Raw genomic sequence first — 19,099 nt, 5'->3', positions numbered from 1 at the left:
ACTTCTGAAAGATCACCAAAAAAGCCAAACCAATTGCCATCAATTTGATTCCAACTCATAGGGACCCCTATAGGACAGAGTAGAACTGCCCCATAGGGTTTCCAAGGAGTGGCTGGCGGATTTGAACTGCTGACCTTTTGGTTAGCAGCCGAGCTCTTAACCACCACGTCACAAGGGCTCCTGAAAGATCACAGGGCATTGAAAACCTATGGACCACAGTTCTACTGTGACATACCAGGGGTCGCCATGAGTTGGAATTTACTAGACTGCAGCTGGGTTGGTTTGCTTACAAATTCTAAATTTCTACCAGATTCTTCACAGCCACCCTGTGGAATGGAATTTTGCAGATGCCAAGAACTCAGAGAAGTGAAGCAACTTGCCTAAGGTTAGATGGCTAGTCAGTGTCCGCATTCAGAGTAGAACACAGGGCACCCGACTCCAGAGCCAGAGCCCCTCCAGGCACATTCCTTTGGGGTCTGGTACAAGGCTCTAAGCTCCTTGCAACCCTCAGGTCAAGCCTGAGCATTCGAATTCTCTGACCCTTCATTTTCTTCCCACAAATTCTGTGAGTTCGCAGGGATAAAGGGACAAAGAAATTACATTGGTTTCAATGTGACCTGGACTGAACTCTGCACATTCCTGCCTAAATCTCCTCCTCCCTAGGTCACCTTTGCCTATTACTGGTTCCCCCGTTCTTCCAGTTGGCCGGGTCTGACAGCGTGGTGTCATCTTGCACTCCTCTGTCTCTCCTGACTGCCATGCCCAGTCAGTTACCTAGTTGTGTTTATCCCCCCTTCTCTGTGGCTTCTTCCCTGATTTGGGGGGCCATGTCTGTTTTATAGTTGTGACCCCAGCTCCTAGAGCCATCTTGGCCACAGAGGTGCTCGGAGAATGGATGTAATTGGGTGTGTGGGGAGACAGTACTGCAGAATTCATCCCAGAATCAAGTAGGTGATCATTTTGTGCAGTACACGTTCCCTCACGACAATCTGGAAGGTTGTGCCCCAGCTCCCAGGGCCTGGTACCTCTGCTCCCCTACTGGTGTTGTACCACCTTCACTGATGCCCTGTCTCAGGTGCGCTGGGTCAGAAGCAAGGTTGAAAACCACTGCCATTCCATCTGCTTTTCTGGCGATCTATCCTCTTTCAGCCTTTCTTACTTGTCGCTTGGAACCTTACAGAAGTTCCTTAGCTGGTCTCTTGGGTTCTAAGTTCTCCCTGCGCCTCTGGAGCCCTCAGTGTATTTTCTCCAATCTTCTTAGCCAGACATTTAAGTCCTGTCACTCTGGGTTTGCTCTGCCTCTACGGCCTTGTCTGGCAACTTCTGCTCACACTGCCCTCCTGCCCCCACGTGGCTTATAGGTCAATACCCTCAGCAGACCTTGGGCTCATCTGCCTCCATACCTGGCCTCACACCACCTCCTCCCACCCAGCTCTGCCTGTGCAACTCCACCATGCCCCAAGACCAGCTTAAACACCACCTTCTCTGTGAAGTCATCCCTGCTCCCCACCACCCTGCCTACCCACAAGCAAGCTCTCTGAACTCCCAAAGCCCTGAATGCCTCCCTTAGAACAGGTGCCACCTGGGTCTCGTCTCAGAGTTGCATGTGTACACCTGTCTGCCCACTGGCCTGGGAGCTTCTGGAGGCCAGAGACCACATCTTACTCATCGCTGCCCCCATGGGGCTCATGCACTACTTTGCTGTTACACCTTTGTGAAGGGAGTGTTATTTTTTCTGATTAAAAAAATATATATATATACATACTGGAACATTTGTGTTCAAATAAGCGTTTTCTCTGCAGTGGTTACCCTGGGGTGAGGGCTAGGGGAGCTGGGCAAACAAAGAAGGCAATAGAGCTTAGTGCTGGAGTGTGGGCTTTATAGCGAGACAGACAAGTTCAAATCTCAGCTCTCCCAGTTCATAACTTGTGGCCTCAGCTGGATGAGTTATAATAACCTCTCTGAGCCTATCTGCTCATCTTTAAAATGGAGGACAATTACATCTGCCCAAGGAAAGTATGAAGATTGAGGCAGGTATGTAAAAACACTAGCATGGTGCTGGCGAGAAGTAAGCACCTCAGTAGCCAGGTCTGGCTGGTCTGTTGCTATTGTTATCCAGTCTCATTTGTTCAAAATATCTTTGCTGGGGACACCCTTGAGGGGTCCCTGCCTCAAGCCACGGTTGCACTAGTTGCCCCTGGGGTCTTGCCAACTCGGAGACCCCATGACCCTGGGAGCTCCTCTCAGAGTTGTTGGCAGAGGCACTTAGGGAGCCCTCCTTTCCCCATTACCTCTGACTCTGCTTCATGTTCGTCCCAGGCTGCTGACCAAAAAGTTTTTACTCCTGTGTTCACTAGACTTAGCCCAGCGACTTTAGTCATTATCAAGAGCCACATCAAGGATTTGTCACTCCAGAGGGACTCCTGAGGTGGAGCTCCAAGCAGCAGTGGCAGTGCCCCTGACACAGGGACAGTGTTCACCTGGACGCTTAGGCCTGGAGTATCAGGAAACCCTACCCACCTTCCTGTGAGGCCCCACGGAGCTGTCTTTGCCACTAATTTCATGTTCCCTGGCACCTGGGGGTGATCCTCTGTGTCTACTTCTGGACTGAGAGCTCCTTGACGTGTAGGCCTGTGCCCTGGTCATCTTTGTGTCCCAGGGCCTGTTGCCCAGCAAGGGCGGTGGTGACAGGGGATGAGTAATGACGATTGGCTATTGATTATGCAGGGCCCCCACAAACCAGGCATCATATTAGGTACATTGCATATGTTCTCAGAAAGAGTTTGTTTTTAGAATTCATGGAAAAAAAAAAAAAGAACAAAAGAAAAAGCTAGCTACTTTAAGCTAGTTAACGATAAGTAGTAGTTTTTATAGTAATAACGATAGCTGAGATGTTTTCCGGATTACTATTTGCTGGGGCCTGTGCTGTTTCATATTGAGGTAGGTGGTTTCATCCCCACTTAGCTGGGGAACGGCCTGCGTGTGCGGAGCCAGCGCTGGGTCCCAGTTAGCCTGTCACCAAAGCCTGAGCTGGGAAGCCCCACGCTTTATCACCTTCCCCAAGGGCGGTAGTGTGAGGGCAGCCCCTCCGGTGAAAATGTGTTGATTCCTCCTCAGTTTTGGTTCCTATGCCTTTCTTGTTTTTCTAGCTGTTTAGGTTGCTGCGGGGGTGGCCATGGGGTAGGTATGAGGTGGGCGACACCTGCTTGTCCCTTCTCACAGGACCCCTCATCTTCCGCCCAGGTGGTGTCTGCGACAATGTGATTACATGAGCCACCTCCAAAGGCCACTCAAGGAGCCTTGGGGAGTCAAGGGAAGGAGTGCCCCTAGGCTCTGTGGTGGGAGGGTGGGTGGATGGTGTGCTGTGGCCTCGCCACTGGCCTCCTCAGGTTGTACACCTTGATTTTCATTAGGAACAGGCATGATGGGCTCGGAGGAGCATCTGATTCCTCTTTCCTGTGAGAGGCAGCGTGTGAAAGAGCAGTGACCTTAGGCCTGTTTCAAGGCTCAGTTGTTCAGTGATCGCTATCTGTGTGATCTTTTGCTTCCTCCTGTGCAACATGGAGCCCATCCAAGCTCAGGAAGGACATGAGCCTGTGAAGTGTGGTATCAGAGTAAGAGAGTACTGCTTGCTTCTGTTAAGTTTAAGCAAAGAGGCAGGGCTGGGGCAGGGCTGGGGAGTCTCATATGTCCCCAGGAGAGGAGCTGACCTGGTTTCCTAGCTCAGGGCTTTTCGAGGAGTCACAGCTTTGTGATTTGGGAAGCCAGTCGATCCATCCCCCACCCTGTGGTTGGTCAACTCTGATGCCTTTTAAAATGGGAGACCCCAGTGGCTAACCAAAGTTGCTTCTGCTGGACTTGAAGTTCTCCCATACTTTAAAACAAACAAACAAAAAAACTCTGATACTTTTCTAAATATAAAAAACAAACCAAAAAAACCACTGCCTAATGTTATGATGGAGCCCTGGTGGCATAGTGGTTAAGAACTTGACGGCTAACCGAAAGGTCAGCAGTTCAAATCCATCAGTCACTCCTTGGAAACCCTATGGGGCAGTTCTACTCTGAGTCGGAATTGATGCGAGGGCAAAGGGTTTTTTTTTTTTAAATGTAATGATGAGGCCTTTAGCTGCTTTTACTCCAAGACATTCTCCCAGCTTTACTACTACTCGTTTTTCCTAACTTTGCCCCTGGTTACTGCTTTGAAGTTCTTTTTGTATTTTGTGTATGTTATTCTAAGAATGATAACATTCTTGTAAAGCATTCTTCTGAATTTTTATGATTCTGTTTCTAAACAGCTGTATTGAGATGCAGTTGGCTTGTAATCACTGTACGTATTCAAAATGTATAATTTAAGTTTTGGCATATACGTACACCTGTGAAATCATCACCGCGATCATGACAGTGGACATGTCCATCACCCTCCAATGTCCTGTCGGCCCGTTTGTACTTCCTCCGTCCCACCTCTCCCTGTTCCCCCACCCATCCGCAAGCAACCGTTGATCTGTTTTCCCTCTCAATAGATTAATTTTCATTTTCTAAAATTTTATATAAATAAATCACACAGAATATGTTTTCTGTCTTGTTTCTTTCTCTCAGCGTAATTATCTTGAGATTCATCTGTATTATTGCAGGTATTAATAGCTCATTCCTTTTTACGGCTGGTGTGTGGTATCAATATACCCTAACTGTTCATCCGTTCATCTGTTGCTGGACACATGAGTTGTTTCCAGTTTTTAGAAATTATAAATAAAGCTGCTGTGAATATTCGTGTGCAAGTCTTTCTATTAGACATGTGCTTTCGTTTCTCTTGGGTAAGTACTTTTTTAACTTTTAAAGAAACTGCCAAACTTTTCCAAAGTGACGGTACCGCTTTACATTCCCATCAGTAGTGAGTGAGAGTTCCAGTTGCTCTGCATCCTCACCAACACTTGGTATGATCCATCTTTTTAATATTAGCCATTCTAATAGGTGTGTAGTGATATCTCATTGTGGCTTTGTTAATTTTTCCTTAATGATTAATGATGTTGAGCTTTTTTCATGTGCTTATTTGCCATTTGTGTATCTTCTTTGGTTAAGTGCCCAAACCTTTTGCTCATTTTTTATTGTTTTTTTTTTTTTTTTTAATTTTTGAGAGTTAAAAAAATATTCTAGCTATAAAGTCTTTATCAGGTATGTAATTTGCAGATATTTTCTCTGTGGCTTGTCATTTTATTCTCTTAACTTTTTCAAAGAGCAGCAGTTCTTAATTTGCTGAAGTTCAGTTTATGAATTTTTATTTTATAGATTGTGCTTTTGGTGTCATATCTAAGACATCTTTGCCTAATCCAAAGTCAGAAAGATTCTCTCCTATGTTCACTTCTAGAATTTTTATAGTTTTACGTTTAGGTCTAAGATTCATTTTGAGTTTTGGGCAGTGTAAGCCCTTTGCATTTTTATATGAATTTTAGAATCAGCTTTTTAATTTCTACAAAAAGACCTGCTGAGATTTTAATTGGAATTGTGTTGAAACTATTGCTCAATTTGACAAAAATCTCACATTCATTTTTGATAAAAACTCTCAGCAAACTAGGAATCGAAGAGATGTCCTCAACCTAATAAAGAACATCTACAAAAAAAACCTCTGGCTAACAGCATATTTAATGGTGAAACACTAAGTGCTTCCTCCTAAGATTGGGAATAAGGCAAGGATATCTGCTCTTACTACTACTATCATCATGCTGGAGGTTCTAGCCACTGCAATAAGACAAGAAAAAGAAATAAAAGGCATCCAGATTGGAAAGGAAGACGTAAAACTGTTTTTATTCAGAGATAACATGATCATATATGTAGAACATTTTATGGACTCCCCAGTGTTATCCACTAGCATCTGAACTCATCTAACTTCAAGGTGAGGAACAAGAATCAGAATCAGCCCAAAGCTGATGCCTATGAGGTTGAGGTCAGACATACCACCGCTCACCAACTTTTTCACCATTTCTGAAACCAGTTGTCCTCCCCATGGCATTCTCTACTTCCCTGCTGGATTTGATAATTCTTTGCAGTGGTCACACAGAATTCACAGACCATACTCACAATTATGTGGTTTATTAGGGAAGTAATAGCTTACAACTTAGGATTAGGATCAACTTGGAACTAACAGGATACAACTGAGGAGACAGAATACAGTCTGTCAATGAAGAAAGCTTCCAACCACGATGGCTTTCAGCTCCTTCTTGGCTGTGCCTGCAGGCAGACCCTTCTCTTGGCGTGCCAGCTGACAACCTTTTTTTGGCTGTGCCAGCTGGCAGGCCCTTCTCTCAGTGTGCCAGCCTCCAGGCCTTCTCTAGGCTCTGCCTGCTTCTGCAAGTATTACAACTCTTTAGCTCCACCGTCAAGTGCCTGGAGCCACCCCACTCCACCAGCAAGCCTCCTGCCTGAAGGCACTCAGCTCACTCTCTTGCTCTGTGGGTTGGCAAACACCACTGCAGTCGTCTGCTGGTCCTGTGGTTCTTGTTGCTTGCATTGCCACTGCTGTTTCTCTACCACTGGACTCTGCTGTGGTCGCCACTGTTTCTTGCTGTCTTGCGCCATCTTCAGTGTTACAGCTTTCTCTCTCCTGAGTCTAGGAGGTTCTCAGCACAGGGACCCCAGATTAAAAGCACATGCTCCGCTCCAGGATCTACTTGATGGTAGTGAGGTCCCCCTCAACCTCTGGGATTAGTCCTTACATTCAATTTCAAGGCATAGCCCTCCCAGCCAGACCACAAACTGACCAATCCCCTGGGTAGACCACAGTCACTCGATTTGCATAGTAATCGACCAATTCCTGCAGGGTCACTTAACCTGTTGGGTAGTTTTATGCACTATGCTTGCATAGCATGCTGACTAATCGCTTGCAAGATTGCGGCCTAACCAATCATTTTGGTAGAATTATAAACCCAAGGCCAGAAAGGCCAGATACAAGAGAAACCTATTGCACCACAACCAGAAAAGCTACTAGACCTGATAAGTCAGTTCAGCAAGTTTGCGGGATATTTGATCAATATACAAAAATCAATTATATTTCTTTATATTATCAACGAACGATAAAACATTGAAGTAAATGATGCTAGCTACAATAGCTTCAAAAATTAATGGTTAGGGATAAATCTGATAACAGATATGCAAAATATTGCTGAGAGAAATTAAAAAAGACCTAAATGCACCAAGAGATTATACCGTGTTCCTAGATTAGATGACTTAATATTGTTATTATTCATTTTTTATTGAGGTATAATTATATAGTAATTATAATGTATTTATCTTAAGTGCACATCTTTTGGTGAGTTTTGACAAATGTGCATATCTGTGTAACAGAAATCCTTATCGTGATAGACAAATATGTTCATTACTTTAGAACGTTGCCTTTTAACCCTTCCCAATCAATCCCTGCCCTCTCAGAGACAGCCACTGTACTGATCACTTTTACCATAGATTAGGTTTGTCGGTTCTAGAATCTTACATAAATGTTAACATCCAATTTTAGACCAAATTTACAATTATTTGTTTTTTTAGGGATAACATTTTCTGCTCACTTTAATCCTTTTATGATACTTCAACTTCTCCATTAAAAAAAAAAAAAATTTTTTTGTGCGTTAAGTGAAAATTTACAAATCAAGTCAGTCTCTCATATAAAAATTTATACACACCTTGCTACATACACCTAGTTGCTTTCCCCCTAATGAGACAGCATACTCCTTTTCTCCACTCTCCCTTTTCGTGTCCATTTGGTCGGCTTCTAACCCCCTCCGCCCTCCCATCTCCCCTCCAGACAGGAGCTGCCCACATAGTCTCATGTGTCTACTTGATCCAAGAAGCTCACTCTTTACCAGTATCATTTTCTATCCCATAGTCGAGCCCGATCCCTGTCTGAAGAGTTGGCTTTGGGAATGGTTCCTGTCTTGGGCTAACAGAAGGTCTGGGGATCATGACCTCCAGGGTCCTTCTAGTCTCAGTCAGACTGTTAAGTCTGGTCTTTTTATGAGAATTTGGAGTCTGCATTCCACTGCTCTTCTGCTCCCTCAGGGGTTCTCTGTTGTGTTCCCTGTCAGGGCAGTCTTTGGCTATAGCCAGGCACCATCTAGTTCTTCTGGTCTCAGGCTGATGTAGTCTCTGGTTTATGTGGCCCTTTCTGCCTCTTGGGCTCATAATTACCTTGTGTCTTTGGTGTTCTTCCTTCTCCTTTGCTCCAGGTGGATTGAGACCAATTGATGCCTCTAAGATGGGTGCTTGCTAGCGTTTAACAACCCACTCTCCAAAGTGGGATGCAGAATGTTTTCTTAATAGATTTTATTATGCCAATTAACTTAGATGTCCCCTGAAACCAAGGTCTCCAAACCCCTGCCCCTGCTACTCTGGCCTTCAAAGCATTCAGTTTATTAAGGAAACTACTTTGCTTTTGGTTCAGTCCAGTTGTGCTGACCTCCCCTGTATTGTGTGTTGTCTTTTCTTTCACCTAAAATGGTTCTTATCTACTATCTAATTAGTGAAAACCCCTCTTCCTCCCTCCCTCCCCACTCTCGTAACCATCAAAGAATATTTTCTTTTCTGTTTAAACTGTTTCTCGAGTTCTTATAACAGTGGCCTGATACAATATTTGTCCTTTTGCAACTGACTAATTTCACTTAGCGTAGTGCCTTCCAGATTCTTCCATGTTATGAAATGTTTCACAGATTCATCATTGTTCTCTATTGACACATAGTATTCCATTGTGTGATAAATTATACCATAATTTATTTATCCATTTGTCCATTGATGGGCACCTTGGTTGCTTCCGTCTTTTTGCTCTTGTAAACACTGCTGCAATGAACATGCGTGTGCACATATCTGTTTGTGTAAAGGCTCTTATTTCTTTAGGATATATTCCAAGGAGTGGGATTGCTGGATCATATGGTATAGTTCTATTTCCAGTTTTTTAAGGCAGCGCCAAATTGATTTCTAAAGTGGTTGTACCATTTTGAGTTCACACCAGCAGTGCATAAATGTTTCAGTCTCTCCACAACCTCTCCAACATTTATTGTTTTGTGTTTTTTGGATTAATGCCAGGCTTGTTGGAGTGAAATGGAATCTCATTGTAGTTTTGATTTGCATTTCTCTAATGGCTAATGATTGTGAGCATTTCCTCATGTATCTGTTAGCTACCTGAATGTCTTCTTTAGTGAAGTGCCTGTTCATATGCTTTGCCTGTTTTTAAATTGGGTTATTTGTCTTTTTGTAGTTGAGTTTTTGCAGTATCATGTAGCTTTTAGAGATCAGACACTCATAGCTAAAACCTTTTTCCCAGTCTGTAGGTAATCTTTTTACTGTTTTGATGAAGTCTTTGGATGAGTAGAGGTGTTTGATTTTTAGGAGCTTGCAGTTATCTAGTTTCTCTTCTGCATTGTTAGTAATGTTTTGTATACTGTTTATGCCATATATTAGAGCTTCTAGCTTTGTCTCTATTTTTTCTTCCATGATCTTTATCGTTTTAGATTTTATATTTAGGTCTTTGATCCATTTTGAGTTAGTTTTTGTGCATGGTGTGAGGTATGGGTCTTGTTTCATTTTTTTGCAGATGGATATCCAGTTATGCCAGCACCATTTGTTAAAGAGACTGTCTTTTCCCCATTTAGCTGACTTTGGGCCTTTGTCAAATATCAGCTACTCATATGCAGATGGCTTTATGTCTGGATTCTCAAGACTGTTCCATTGGTCTACGTATCTATTGTCATACGAGCATCAGGCTGTTTTGACTACTGTGGCAGTATAATAGGTTCTAAAATCAGATAGAGTGGGGCTTCCCACTTTGTTCTTCTTTTTCAGTAATGCTTTACTTATCCAGGGCCTCTTTCCCTTCCATATGAAGTTGGTGATTTGTTTCTCCACCTCATTAAAAAACGTCATTGGAATTTGAATTTGAATTGCACTGTATCTATAGATCGCTTTTAGTAGGATAGATGTTTTTACAGTGTTAAGTCATCCTATCCATGAGCAAGGTATGTTTTTCCACGTATGTGGGTCTCTTTTGGTTTCTTGCAGTAGTGTCTTGTAGTTTTCTTTGTATAGGTCTTTTACATCTCTGGTAGGATTTATTCCTAAGTATTTTATCTTCTTGGGGGCTATGGTAAAGGGTATTGATTTGGTGATTTCCTCCTCGATGTTCTTTTTGTTCGTGTAGAGGAATCCAACTGATTTTTGTGTGTTTATCTTGTATCCTGATACTCTGCTGATCTCCTCTACTAGTTTTAGTAGTTTTCTTTATAAAGGGTTTTCTGTATATAAGATCATGTCATCTGCAAACAGAGATACTTTTACTTCTTCCTTACCAATCTGGATGCCCTTTATTTCTTAATCTAGCCTAATTGCTCTGGCTAGGACCTCCAGCACAATGTTGCATAAGAGTGGTGATAAAGGGCATCCTTGTCTGGTTCCCAATCTCAAGTGGAATGCTTTCAGACTCTCTCCATTTAGGATGATGTTGGCTGTTGGCTTTGTATAATTGCCTTTTATTATGCTGAGGAATTTTTCTTCTATTCCTATTTTGCTGAGAGTTTTTATCATGAATGGGTGTTGAACTTCGTCAAATCCCTTTTCTGCATCAATTGTTCTTGTCTTTTGTGTTATTTATAAGATGGATTACATTGTTTTTCTAATGTTGAACCATCCCTGCATTCCTGGTACAAATCCCACTTGGTCATGGTGAATTATTTTTTTGATATGTTGTTGAAACTCTATTGGCTAGAACTTTGTTGAGGATTTTTGCATCTACGTTCATGAGAGATATAGGACTGTAATTTTCTTTCTTTGTGGTGTCTTTACCTGGTTTTGGTATCAGGGATATGCTGGCTTCATAGAATGAGTTTGGGAGTATTCCATCCTTTTCTATGCTATGAAATACCTTTAGTAGTAGTGGTGTTAACTCTTATCTGAAAGTTTGGTAGAATTCTGTAGTGAAGGCCTCTGGGCCAGGGTTTTTTTTTGTTGTTGGGGGTTTTTTGATTACCTTTTCAATCTCTTCTTTTATTATGGATTTATTTAGTTGTTTTACCTCTGTTTGTATTAGTTTAGGTAGGTAGTGTGTTCCTAGGAATTCATCCACTTCTTCTAGGGTCTGTTGTAATATCCATTTCTTCTTGGGTCTGTTGTAATATCGCCCATCTCATTTCTTATTTGGGTTTTTTGCTTCCTTTCCTGTTTGTCTTTTGGCCAATGGTTTATCAATTCTGTTAATTTTTTTGAAGAACCAGCTTTTGGTCTTGTTAACTCTTTCAATTGTTTTTCTGTTTCATTTAATTCTGCTCTGATTTTTATTATTTGCTTTCTTCTGGTGCCTGAGGGTTTCTTTTGTTTCTCTCTTTCTATTTGTTCAAGTTGTAGGGACAATTCTTTGATTTTGGCCCTTCTTTTAAAAAAAAAATTTTTTTTTTTTTTGTATGTGTGCATTTATTGATATAAATTGACCTCTGAGCACTGCTTTCGCTGTGTTCCAAAGGTTCTGATAGGAAGCGTGTTCGTTCTCATTGGATTCTATGAATTTGTTTATTCCATCCATAATGTCTTGTATAACCCAGTTGTTTTGAGCAGGGTATTGTTCAGTTCCCAAGTGTTTGATTTCTTTTCCCTGCTTTTTCTTATTGATTTCTACTTTTAAGACCTTATGATCAGAGAAGATGCTTTGTAATATTTTGATGTTTTGGATTCTGCTAAGGCTTGCTTTATGACCCAATATGTGGTCTATTCTAGAGAATGTTCCATGTGCAGTAGAAAAGAAAGTATACTTGGCTGCTGTTGGGTGGAGTATTCTGTACATGTCTATGAGGTCAAGTTGGTTGATTGTGGCATTTAGATATTCCATGTCTTTATTAAGCTTCTTTCTGGATGTTCTGTCATTCACCGGAAGTGGTGTGTTGAAGTCCCCTGCTATAATTGTGGAGCTATCTCACTTTTCAATGCTGTTAGAGTTTGTTTTATGTATCTTGCAGCCCTGTCATTGGGTCCATAAATATTTAGTGTGGTTATATCATACTGGTATATTACCCCTTTAATCATTATGTAGTGTTCTTTCTTATCCTTTGTGGTGGATTTAACTTTAAAGTCTATTTTGTCAGAAATTAATATTGCCTCTCCTGCTCTTTTTCGATTGTTATTGTTTGCTTGATATATTTTTTTCCGTCCTTTGAGTTTTAGTTTGTTTGTGTCTTTAAGTCTAAGGTGTGTCTCTTATAGGCAGTGTATAGACGGATCATGTTTTTTATCCATTCTGCCACTCTTTGTCTCTTTTTTGTTGCATTTAGTCCGTTTACACTAAGTGTAATTATGGATAAGTATGAGTTTAGTGTTGTCATTTTGGTGTCTTTTTTTGTGTGTTGTTGACAGTTTCTTTTTCCCACTTAATTTTTTGTGCTGAGTAGTTTATCTTTATATAATGTCTTTTCCTCTTCTTCGTTTTTATGAATTTTGTTTCTGCTGAGTCTCTGTTTTTTTCTTTTATTTTGATGAGTAGGATTGTTAGTCTCCTTTGCGGTTGCCTTAATATTTACCCCTATTTCTCTAAGTTTAAACTAACTTTTATTTCTTTATATTGCCTTGTCTTCCTCTCCATATGAAAGATCTATGCCTACATTTCTTAGTCCCTCATTATTGTTTTAATGTTGTCTTGTTTTACATAATGACATTGGTGTTTACCTGTTTTGAGTTTTTTTTTTTTTTGGCTTGATTTATTTTTGTGATATCCCTATCTGGGTTGACATCTGATTGCTCTGTCCAGTGTTCTAGTCTTGGGTTCATACCTGATATTATTGATTTTCTAGCCAAAGAACTCCCTTTAGTATTTCTTGTAGTTTTGGTTTTGTGTTTACGAATTCCCTAAACTTCTGTTTATCTGGAAATGTCCTAATTTCACCTTCATATTTGAGAGACAGTTTTGCTGGATATATGATTCTTAGTTGGCAGTTTTTTTCCTTCAATGCTTTATATAAGTCATCCCATTACCTTCTTGCCTGCACGATTTCTGCTGATTAGTCCGAGCTTATTCTTATTGACTTTTTGTTTATCCCTAGCTGCTCTTAAAATTCTCTCTTAATCTTTGGTTTTGGCAAGTTTGATTATAATATGTCTTAGTGGCTTTCTTTTAACACCTACCTTATGTGGAGTTCGATGAGCATCTTGGATAGTATCATCTCATCTTTCACGGCATCAGGGAAGTTTTCTGCCAACAAATCTTCAGCAATTCTCTCTGTATTTTCTGTTATCCCGCCGTGTCCTGGTACTCCAATCACTCATAGGTTATTTCTCTTGATAGAGTCGCACATGATTCTTAGGATTTCTTCATTTTTTTTAATTATTTTTTCTCATTTTTCTTCCAATATATTGATGCCAAGTGCTTTGTCTTCAAGTTCACCAATCCTGCCTTCCACTTGCTCAAATCTGCTCCTCTGACTTTTTATTGAGTTGTCTAATTCTGTAATTTTATTGTTAATGTTCTGAATTTTTCATTGCTGTCTGTCTATGGATTCTTCCAGCTTATTGAATTTTTCATTATGTTCTTGAAAAACCTTTTTAATTTCTTCAACTGCTTTATCTGTGTGTTTCTTGGCTTGTTCTGCATATTATTTGATCTCCTTCCTAGTCTTGTTCCTGATGTCTTGAAGAGCTCTGTACATTAATCTTTTGTATTCTGCATCTGGTAATTCCAGGAAGGCACATTCATCCAGGAGATCCCTTGATTCTTGTTTTGAGAGCTTGTTGAAGTGATCATGCTCTGCTTCTTTATGTGATTTGATATTGACTGTTGTCTCCGAGCTATCTATGTTATTGTATTAGTTTATTTTATGTTTGCTTACTGTATCCTAGCTTCTTGCTTTGTTTTACTTTGATATGCCCAAATGGGTTGCTTGATTATTTTTGCCTTTGAACCTCTGATGTCCTGTCACCAGATGGCTAGAGCTTTTATCAGGTATATCAGCCTAGGAGTCAGTTCACTTTTTTTGTAAGGATTCAGGTCAGGTGTCCAGGTAGCTGGTCACCACATGTGTGGTATGGGCTCTGTCCTACAGTCTTAGAGGGGCAGGGGTGATTGGTATGGGTACTGGTATCTGGTTGCAGCAGTGGGTCATTTTCTGGACACAGCAGGGGGCTGACAGCCATCCCCCGAGTGTCTGTGAGGAAAGCAAGTCCCTATTCCCTAGAGTGTACAGGTGGGTGGGCTCTGCAGACTGGCCATGGAAGCCCAATGCTTTTGGTGGTAAGGACTGGGAGGTACCAGTTATCCTTGCAGTCCTGTTGCTGGTGGCTGGGTGACCTGAGTGGAGCCACCAGTCCTTAGGCCCCGGATGTGGGTAGGTGAGGACTCTGTTTAATAGACAAAGTAGTGTCAAACCTCAAACACTCACCTCTCCACCGCACAGCTGAAACAGTTGCAGTCTGCCAACAAGGGCCTATTCTCTTGAAATAGGCCCACACAGATCTATGCAGAGGGGAAAGATATTCAAAGTCTTATAATTCAAAGTCTACAGACCATTTATTCCTGGACAGGAGTCGCTTCTGTCCTGAGCTCCCCAGGTTTGTGGAGTTGGCCAATTATCTTTTCCCCCAGTTGTGAATTTATTCCTTCTCTAAGGCTGGGAGAATGGCCCAGGATGCTCAGCAGAACCTCTCTAAGGCCCAGGGAAATTGATAGCGACTAAAGCCGGCTTGGGGGTTGAGGGTGCAGTAGAATACATGCAAGTACTTAGTTTTTTCCGATAGCGCTATTTTTCTCTGGTTCTAGAGGTGTGAGTAGGCTGTGCAGCTAGCTGTTTCTCCCTGAGGAACCTGTAGCTGGATGCTACCACAAGCCCATCACAGTTCTCCTGGGAATGATGCCTGAAGGTTCCCGGTGATTCAGGTCTGGCAACTCCTCTCTGCTTCTGAACCGTCTCTCCCTCCCCCTGCTGCTCAGTCCATTTTCTAACTTTGCCTTTGATGTTCAGGGCTCCTAGCTTGTCATAAATATAATCATTTCACTTGTTTTTTTCCGGTCTTTATTGTAAGAGGGATCACCGGAAGTGTCTGGCTATTCCGCCATCTTGGCTCCACCTTCAACTTTTCCGTTTTTGGAATTATTTTTTTTGATTCATCTCTGAACAGTTGGTATGTGTCTTTCAATATTTTTTTCAAAAAAGCATACATGGGTGATCTGTTTTCTGAACACGTGTATGAGAGAATAATGTTCTGTTGCCTCTGCACATGGACACTGCCTTGGCATAGGATCCTTGACCTGGTTCCACTGTCTACTATTGCTTAATGTTTCAGAATCTGAGGTCACCTTGACTTTTGTTCCTCTGAAGGTAACCTCCTTTCTCTGCCTGGAGGCTTTTGGATTGTTTCACCTTTATTTTTGAAATTCAAATTTTGGCATTCTCCAAGGCAGAGCGTGGATGTGTCTTAACAAGAAAAGTTGGCAGCTCATTGTTCCCTGTAAGCTGTTATTGGGTAATGAGATGGAAATTTAAATGGTCTTGTACATCCAAGTTCCTGCTGCAACCTGAAATAGTCACCTTGGGAGTTTGGGCTCAGCACTTCCGGGATGTTGCCTCTATCAAATGTCTTTGGGAGCTCTTCTTTGATTTGAGAACTTGGCCTCAGTGGTGGCAAATTTTTATCCCGTGGCCAAGTAGATTTCTGTTTTATTTTTTGCAAATGGCCAAAGGAAATTTGGTGCTAAATTCTGGTGAAGGGGGCAAGGAGAGTATCCTACATTTTGGCCAGAAAAAATTGTGTCTATAATGTAGTAGCTCTAAAACTGCCCCAGAGACAATTCTTACAGAGGAATTGTACCTTTGCATATACCACTCACTGTCCAAAGTGCCCTTCCCAGTTACTTGGGCCTGGACCCCCCACAACTCAGACAAGAGTGAAGGGGCACCCACTTCTCCACCCCCAGAGTGCTCCACATGGTGTACTTTCTGGCTCCTTCACCACCTTGTGAGCAATTAGGGAAAGGGATTTTTTTCCTTTTGAATCTTTGGTGTCCAATACATGTTGTTGTGTGCCTTCAGGTTGATTCCAACCCACAGTGCTGGCACATAGTAACCCCATTGCTGTCAAGTAGGCCTCAATAAATGTTTGAGGAAATAAAAATTTTTTATGTTTTAAAAAATATGGCTTCCCAAGCTTACTGTCTTGAAGTAGTCAACATTCATTTGGTTGTGTAAAGTGATGGTGAGTGTGTTTGAAGCAACAACAAACTGATTTCTGTTTCACTGCTCTTATTTATTCACAGTGGCGTACTGGTAGATGTTTAACAATGACTCTCCAGGGAGGAAAAAAAAAAGCTCTGATCTGTAGCATTTGCCAATTTCTGAGGTGTAAATACTTCCTTTATGGCTCGTTTCAAGCTACCAATATGATGTCAACTGGTAGCAAAATACCTGAACATTTTTAAAAATTGGTTCTTGCAAGCTGGTAGGAGCTGATTCGAACTGGCTCTAACACTCCACTGCAAGAATTACACACCTCTTTTGTTTTTCCACCATCAAAAATACAGCTCCAGTTCATTTGGGTGGCCTTTTTGTTGTTTATATAGCACCTGTCTGTGCATTGTATGTTTTATCCCTCACATCGATCTTATTATTATTTTCACCTTCATTTTATAGCAAGTAAAATGAGGCTCAGAGACTAAGGGATTTGTTCAAGTGGGCAAAGTTGTCCTGTCTATTCCTGGACTCAGTCTTTGTCTGGAGCTTGTTGTCTGAAGTCCAACATCACAAGGGGCTGTAGAGATGTCTGCTTTGCTCAGCCTTCTGCTAGCTGGTGTAGACATGTGGATGTGGACAGTGGGGGCCATGACATCCTGCTGGCAGCCTAGCTGTGACAAATACCTTTCTTACTCCCACTTGTGACCTGATGAACAGGTAACAGGGAGTTTAGCAACTTTTATTAAATAGGGAGCATCTGCTATCATTTGCACTGTCTAATTCAGGATCTGGACAGTGGCTGGTTGTTCTGACAGCCAAGTGAAGTGATAACAACCTCCCTTTACAGTTTGAGGCTTTAACCCTTTTCTCCCAGTAGGTCCAAGGGGCATCCAACCAAAGGTGAGTGAATACCTTGGGAGCCTAAGGTAATGGCAGCAATGGCTCCCCCAGGTTGTGAAAGTGGACCTGCTACCTGGTTTCTTGTCTCTGTGGGCTTGCGGAAGGACTGTGTTAGGGACTGTGGTCATCATAGAAAGCCAGTGTTGTAACGAACCTCAGAGATGAAGTTCCAAACCCACCAGGATGAGGAAACCGGGGCCCAGAGAGTGGAGGAGGTTTGCTCAAGGTCATATAGCAATTGCAACAAGTTGGCTCCAGGGCTCCTGACTCCCCACCCAGTGCTCTTCCCCTGCCCTAAGCCTGCCTGAGAGAGCATGAACCTTGTGCCCTTCACCTGAGGATGGCAGAGAGGGCTCAGCCTGAGCCTTTGGGAGCTTGGCCTAGTTGCCTGCTTCCTGGATTTTTCCAGCCTTCCCAGAGGAGGCCAGGACACCTGCCTATGCCACCTGCCATGACCTGTTTAGGCAAATCAGGCTGCACCAGGAGGAGACAAGGAAGCCACAGAGGTCACTTCCCAGAAGGGAACAATCCTGGCATATGGGGGGATGAGGGGGTTGGAGAGACGGTGTAGACTTGAACCTGCTGTCCTTGGGGCCAATGCCTGGGGTTCCTGATGGGGATACAATGCACAGACCCTTCACCATGGCTGCCTTCCATCTGGGCAAGGACCGTGTCTGCTAAGTGGAGACATTCCCAGCAATGCCCTCTGCTCTGACCGCCTGGTGCATTTCCAGGCACATCCAGACCTGAGCTAATGGTAGTTTGGTACCTCAGGTCTTGTCCTGTGGCAGCTGGCTGGTCCGGCAACATGGTCGGGAGGCCCCAGATCAGCTGTCTTGGATTGGACATTGTTCTAGCAGGTCCGAGATATTCCAGGAACCATGCTATAAATTCTGTTGAGTATTGGCCCAGTCAGGAAAGGCAGGAAGCCAAGGCCTCAGATCCATTTGGCAGAGTCATTCCAAGCACCAACCCCCTTGCAGAGAGCACCGGAGAGGGGAGAGACTCAGCACCTTATTTGAGAGGGTCACTGGGGAGGCGCAGGGGCAGGGGTAGACACTACCACGGGTGTCATGTTTTACCGTTCACCACGTGATTTCACGCATATTATCTCATTTGATTCTCCCAATAGCCCTATCATTGTTCCCATTTTAAACTTGAAGAAATGGGGACACAGAAAGGTGGAATGACTTTGCTCAGCACACTGTGCAGTTAGCTTTGAGTCCCAGCTGTCACTATCCACCTGTGGAAACTTGAACAATTGCTTTACCTTTCTGAGCCTTGATTCTGCACCCGTAAACTGAGGACAATGTTACGTTCAGGTAGCACAGTGCTTGTCTTAGCAGAAACTTGATAACTATTACTCTCCCCTTCCCCCTTGCCCCAAATCAGGCAGCCGGCGGGCACAGTGGAGTTGGGCCTGGAATGGAGCTTTTATTCTATTTTTAGTATTCCCACCCCTCCTTTCCATTTGGTACATATGAGATAAGGCTGGAATTTTTGGAAAATAAATTTTTATTAAGAAACAAAGGGGAAACAGGAGTATAGAAATGAGTGTGTGACCAAGAGCAGAATGTTGGATCTAAGTTTCTGGCCTGCCTGGGGGCTCTCTCTCTCTTACCTTGTTTGTTTGTCTCCCTATCAGCCAGTCAAGTCTTCGGGGGGTCGGGGGGAGGGTTGGGGGTGTCCTCAGACCCTCTCAGAAGCTTCTACTGCTTGCTCTGGGAACCAAAACCCATTGCCAGTCAGGTCAATTCTGACTCATGGCAACTCTATAGGACAGAGTAGAAACTGCCCCATAGAGTTTCCAAGGAGTGCCTGGTGGATTTGAACTGCCAGCCTTTTGGTTAGCAGCCATAGCACTTAACCACTATGCCACCCCCAACCCCATCCCCAGTGGGCTCTAAATAGGAGCTGGTTGATAGATGGTTAGCCCTCTTTGAGCTGGGAGGTTATGGCCAACTAGAATCAGCCCTGTAGGGCTCAACTGCACCCTCTGGTGGCCTTGTGGCCCAAAGTAGCTTCTC

Source organism: Loxodonta africana, chromosome 3, assembly GCF_030014295.1.
Source record: "Loxodonta africana isolate mLoxAfr1 chromosome 3, mLoxAfr1.hap2, whole genome shotgun sequence".
In the NCBI taxonomy this organism is placed as follows: Eukaryota; Metazoa; Chordata; class Mammalia; order Proboscidea; family Elephantidae; genus Loxodonta; species Loxodonta africana.
This window is presented reverse-complemented; position numbering follows the sequence as displayed.